The following is a 5,773-nucleotide window of genomic DNA, read 5'->3' as shown; positions in this document are numbered from 1 at the left end:
AACACACAATCATCCAAAGAGGTTTTTGAGTAACCATGATCAATTATGAAAGAATCAAATTTCTTGTACCATCTCCGTGGTACTTGTTTCAACCCATATAAACTTTTCTTTAATTTGCACACAAAATTCTCTTTCCTTTTTTGTTTGAAGCCTTTCGATTGTTCCATGTGAATTTCATTTTCCAAGTCACCATGTAAGAAAGCGGTTTTCACATCTAATTACTCAACTTCTAAATTCAAGTATGCTGTCATGCCAAGAACAACATGAATAGATGACATTTTCACAACCGGTGAGAATATTTCATCATAGTCAATTCCCTTTTTCTGACCAAAGTCTTTGTTGGCCTAATAAGGCTTACAATTCTTATTTTGATGATAACAAATCAAATGATATATTAAATATGTTTCAAGTAAAAGTGTTCAGGAAAATAACAGAGCTCAAGTGTATAAGAAAGTTCATGAATTACAAAGAGCATGAAGAATGAAGCATATTGTGAAAAGCTCAAAGGAAAGAATGCAACTACAAAGATGGTGGAAGAACAAGTTTTGAAGACTAGATTATACTTTTAAGGATATTCTCAAATGTAAATACTTCAAAGTAAATCTTAAGTATAAAGAAATTTGAAGCTCATAAAAATTCAAAAATATGTTTTTATATATATATACTCTAAAGAATATTTCTTAAATCCATAAAAAGAAAGAGTTTAAGAAAATAAAATTTTTTGAAATAATGAAGTTTTTAAACAAATTTATTTCAAAATATTTGGAAAATCAAAAATATATTTTTTTAAACATATATACTCTAAAAAGTTTTTTTTTTAATAAATAAAAAGGGCTTAAAAAGAGAAGATTTTTTAAACCATGTTTTTAAACATATTTATTTCAAAATATTTGGAAATGAATTTTAGGAATCCTTGGGAGTAATGGATGATTTCAAAAAAACTCTATAAATAGTTCTAATCTCAAACATTTTAAATTAGAGAAAAGAAAGTACAAAGAAAGAGAGAAAGAACTTTGATGAAATATTCAACAGAATTTTGAAATTGAGAAATCCTCTAAAGTTTTCAGATCAAGTGCTTTTCAACAACTTTTTTGATCCAGAGATATTCAAAGGCTTTTAGATTAAAGTAAGTTTTTTTAAAAGGTTTTAGATCAACTAATCTTCAAGTATTCAAAATTTTGTTTTCAAAGGATCTAAAATTTTTTTAAGATAAACTCTCTGATCTGAAATCGATTTACATTCTGAAATTAAATTTTCCAACGATCAAAATTTTTATCTTCTTTGGAAAATTATTTGATAATCCATACCAAGTAATTGAGCTTGAAATTTCTTTTATTTAAATTACTTTAAGGTATAAAGTGAGCTGATTGGTGTATTAATTCACTCTACTGTGAGAGTTCTCTTTTGTACACATATTCCTTCGTTATCTTTCTTAAACGATTCTGAGTTGTTGAATCGTTGAACAAAATAAGGGGTTGTTATTTGGAGAGGCGGGCTTTAACCTAATTGAAGGAGTGCATTGTAAGTTGGTATTGTTCCACCAGGTAAAGGAACTGAGATAGTGAAATCCTTTGGTGTTTTTTCCAAAGGCGAGGACGTAGGCTGTGTTGAAGCCGAACCTCATAAAAACTCTTGTCTCCTTCTCTCTACTTTAATTTACATACTTTATTCGCTTTTGTTACAAAAATTTATGAGTGTAGGTTGCAGGATTTAAATTAAGTTCTTGATCAATATAAAGTACGTTTTGATTAATCTTTTGCGGAAACCCAAAAGGGGAGTACGTTAATTAATTTGCGGAAATTTTAATCAAGTAAAGTGAATAATAAAAGGTTACAGGGAAAGCAACGGAAGCCTAAATGTTATTGATTGATTGATTACATTGATTGAATTATTATTTTAAATTCCAGTTTTCTTAAGTGTTGTTATATATTGTATTTTGCTGGGTTATTAAAATTAGAAAACTTAAAAATCAAATAAAATTAAAAGATTTCCAATTCACCCCCCCTCTTGGGAAGCTATATTTCATTTCATTTAGTATTAGAGCCTAGTTATAGAAATTCCTAACAAGAAACTATAAAAAGATCAAATGGAAAATATCGGAGTAGCACCCTTTGGTGAAGGACAATCCTCAACCCGTCCACCAATCTTTTGTGGACACAACTACACTTTTTGGAAAAAGAGAATGCAAATATATCTCCAACACATGGATTGGAAAGCTTGGGAGGTTGTCATGGATGGAAACCTTATTCCTTCTAAGTTAGTTGATGGAAAACATATTCCAAAAGAAAAGAAAGACATGACCTACTCAAATTATAAAATGCTTCAAATTAATGCAAGTGCTATAAACGCATTATATTGTGCACTTGATGTAAATGAGTTTAATTGAGTCATAGCCTGCAAAACCGCTAAGGAAATTTGGGATAAACTAGAGGTAACTTATGAAGGAACGGTTGATGTTAGAGGCAATAGGATAGACATGCTGACAAGTGAATACGAAGCTTTTAAAATGAATTCTGAAGAAACAATATCAAGCATGTATACCAGATTTACTCACATAATAAACTCTTTAAGTGCCTTAGGAAAAACCTATACTACATATGAAATGATCAGGAAAATTCTAAGAGGTCTACCTCCTATTTGGAAACCAAAGGCCACAACAATCACGGAAGGTAAAAATCTTAAAACTATTTCTTTGGATGAACTTTTAGGCTCACTTCTTACGTATGAAATGGCACTGAAAGGAAGGAATCCTGAACCTAAAAATAAAAAATCCATAACTCTAAAAGCATCTAATCATAGTTCCAGTGAAGAAGAAAGTGAAACAAGTGACCTTGATCAAGATGAATTGGCATTCATTACTAAAAGATTAGGAAAATTCTATAGAAGAAATAAAAGGTTTCCTAGAAAATTTTATAAAAAGAAAACTGAAAAAGGAGATACAAGTAGGAAAGAAAATAAAGGTAAGAATGAACCAATTTGTTATCATTGCAAAAAGCCAGGGCATATTAAACCAAAGTGTCCATTACTCAAGAAAGACAAGAAGAAAAAGAAGGAAGCAATGAAAGCTACTTGGGATGATTCAAGCTTTAGCGAAACTGAAACTGAATCAAGTGAGCAAGAGATGGCAAATATATGCTTTATGGCAAACAATGAAGAGGTAAATTCTTATTACTCTTCAACAGAATCTCAAAATGTGTCTTGTGATGAATCATGTGACAGTTTGCCTCCTTATAAGGAATTACAAATTGAATTATTTTTACTACACAAAAGGTTTATAAAAGTGTCTAAAAGAAATATAACTTTGAAGAATTAGAATCAAGAACTGGTAAAGCAACTAGAATCATTCAAAGTTATTGAAGAAGAAAGATATATTTATATTAAGAAGCTGGAAGATGAAATAAAACAAGAATTAGATAAAACTCATACAAATGGGTTGAATAAGAAAGATTTAGAAATAAATCAACTCAAAAAGGTAGTTGAGGACAAAGAAAAGATTATCTATAACTTCACTAGAGGTAAATAGAACTTTGAAAAAATGATCGGACAGCAAAGACTTCATGAAAACAAAGAAGGAATAGGCTACAATGATAAAACAAATAAAAAGAATAAAAAGCTATACATGGGATACTTTAACAAGGAAGCTATGTTCTATGCTAGCACTTCATCAAATAACAAACATGAACACACCACTTGCTATATGTGTAAGACTAAAGGTCATATAATGTTTAATTGTCCATTAAAGAGAAAATATGTTAGAGTCCAAGGAGAATGGAAGACAAATAGTGGAACTAATAATAAAACAATAAAAGTCAAAAGAATTTGGGTTCCAAAAACTAACACTTAGTGTCCCTTATTATAGGTTTTCCTTAGGACAACAACGACAACAGACAAATGGTACTTGGATAGCGGATGCTCAAGGCATATGACTGGTGACAAGACCAAGTTTACAACCTTAACACAAAAAGATGGGGGATACGTCACCTTTGGCGACAATGCCAAAGGTAAAATTGTTGGTATAGGTAAAATTGGTAAGGAACCTTCACTTACTATAGATAATGTGTTATTAGTAGAAGGACTAAAACATAATCTTTTAAGTATTAGTCAATTAAGTGATAAAGGGTTCGAAGTAATGTTCATGAAAGAAAAATGTGTCATCAAGAATCCCAAAAATAAAGAAACCGTGTTTATGGCTCATAAAATGAATAATGTTTATTGTATAAATCTTGAGAAAATAACAAATCAAAACATAATTTGTTTAGCAGTTATGAATGAAGTAAGTTGGTTATGACATAGGAAACTAGGACATGCTAGCATGGACCTACTATCTAAATTAACTAAGAAAAACCTTGTAAAAGGATTACCAAATATTAAGTATGTAAAAGACAAGATATGTGATGCTTGTCAAAAGGGAAAACAAGTAAAAACAAGTTTTAAAGATGACCTAGGAAAATAAAGATCTATGTAAAGAATAAAGATCTATGTAAAGAATTTGCCACATGTATGCAAAAAGAGTTTGAGATGAGTATGATGGGAGAATTAAATTACTTTCTTGGATTACAAATCAAACAAGCAAGAAATGGAATCTTTATAAATCAAACTAAATACATTAAAAACAAGTTAAAAAAGTTTAATATGGAAGAAAGTAAACCCATAGGAACTCCTATGAGTACTTCAACTAGTCTTAAAAGAGATGAAAAAGGAAAACAAGTTGATACAAAGTATTATCGAGGAATGATAGGAAGCCTACTCTATTTAACAGCAAGTAGACCAGATATTATGTCAGCGTATATATGTGTGCAAGATTTCAGTCAGCCCCAAAAGAATCACATCAAACAGCAGTAAAAAGAATTCTTAGGTATCTCCTAGGTACACTTGAACTAGGTTTATGGTATCCAAAGGAATCTGGATATGAAATGATTAGTTATTCAGATGCAGACTTTGCTGGATGTAAAATATATTGAAAAAGTACAAGTGGAACGTGTCATTTTCTAAGACATTCTCTAGTTTCTTGGTCTTCAAAGAAACAAAATTCTGTAGCATTATCCACAGCAGAAGCAGAATACATTGCTGCAGGAAACTGTTGTGCTCAAACATTATATATGAAACAACAGTTAAAAGATTTTCAAATACAATATCCAACTATCCCTATCAAATGTGATAACACAAGTGCTATTAATATCTCAAAAAATCCAATATCTCACTCAAGAACAAAATACATTGATATAAGACATCATTTTTTGAGAGATCATGTACAAAATGAACATATAGTACTGGAGTTTGTGAATACACATGATCAATTAGCAGATATTTTCACAAAACCTTTGTCAGAAGAAAGATTTATATTTATAAGAAGAGAATCGGGCATGCTTCATAATTGGGAAGTTATTTAGGAGTTGTTCTGGTTGGCAAGCGACTGCCACCAGGGTACCAGGCGACTGCCTGGCCACTATCTTTTAAAATTCCACAAAGACAGGCGCCTGCCACATTGAAGCAGGCAACTGCCTCGCGATGGGTTGGGTTCTAAAACCCTATTCTAAGTCATTTTAAAACCCTTCAGGCGCTTGACCATTCATTTTCCTTCAGAAACCCTTCGTCTCCATCACTTTTCATACAAAAATCTTGCTAAAAAACATCTAGAAATCTAGCATCAAATCCTTCTTACACACAAAAACTGAGCATTAGCTTCAAGTTTCCTTGATTTTCTTCTTCATCTAACCATGCCTAGAACAAAATCCGTTGGTGTTAAAAGATTTTCCTCTTCCACAAGAATCAA

Source organism: Malania oleifera, chromosome 13 (assembly GCF_029873635.1).
Source record: "Malania oleifera isolate guangnan ecotype guangnan chromosome 13, ASM2987363v1, whole genome shotgun sequence".
NCBI classification, from domain to species: Eukaryota; Viridiplantae; Streptophyta; class Magnoliopsida; order Santalales; family Ximeniaceae; genus Malania; species Malania oleifera.
The sequence above is the reverse complement of the archived record's forward strand: the minus strand, read 5'-3'. Positions refer to the sequence as shown.